We start from the raw sequence: 328 nt of genomic DNA on the forward strand, positions 1-328 counted from the left end.
AAGATTTCTTATACATACCTGAGAACAATTTCGAACTTTCTCGATGACTTTTCGGTGTTTTCGAACATACGTGTCCCCTTCAGTCTATCGCCAACTAGTCTACGCAGTGAGAACAAAATTAGAGTAATAGGTAGGGTCATTACCATCCGACACGGTAATATCCCTTCGACAACAACCCATAGAAAGGGTAACCCCCAGCTCTATTTTTCCATTAAATTTGATTAAATTGTAAGATCTGGAACTATCGATAATTGGGATCCTCGATTCGATGGGTCGACCGATCGCAGGAATGCATCCCAGCATCCAGTTAAGCGTAATAAAATTAACC

The 328-nt window shown here is 40.9% G+C and overlaps 1 protein-coding gene across 1 annotated transcript in view; it reads right to left on the bottom strand.

Moving 5' to 3' along the window:
• LOC102678038 (fumarate hydratase, mitochondrial-like) overlaps window positions 1-328 on the bottom strand; it is a gene marked incomplete at its 3' end in the record, with an annotated part of 8,190 nt that overhangs the window by 3,714 nt on the left and 4,148 nt on the right. The window lies entirely within an intron of this gene.

Source organism: Apis dorsata, unplaced genomic scaffold (genome assembly GCF_000469605.1).
Source record: "Apis dorsata unplaced genomic scaffold, Apis dorsata 1.3 scaffold_390, whole genome shotgun sequence".
NCBI classification, from domain to species: Eukaryota; Metazoa; Arthropoda; class Insecta; order Hymenoptera; family Apidae; genus Apis; species Apis dorsata.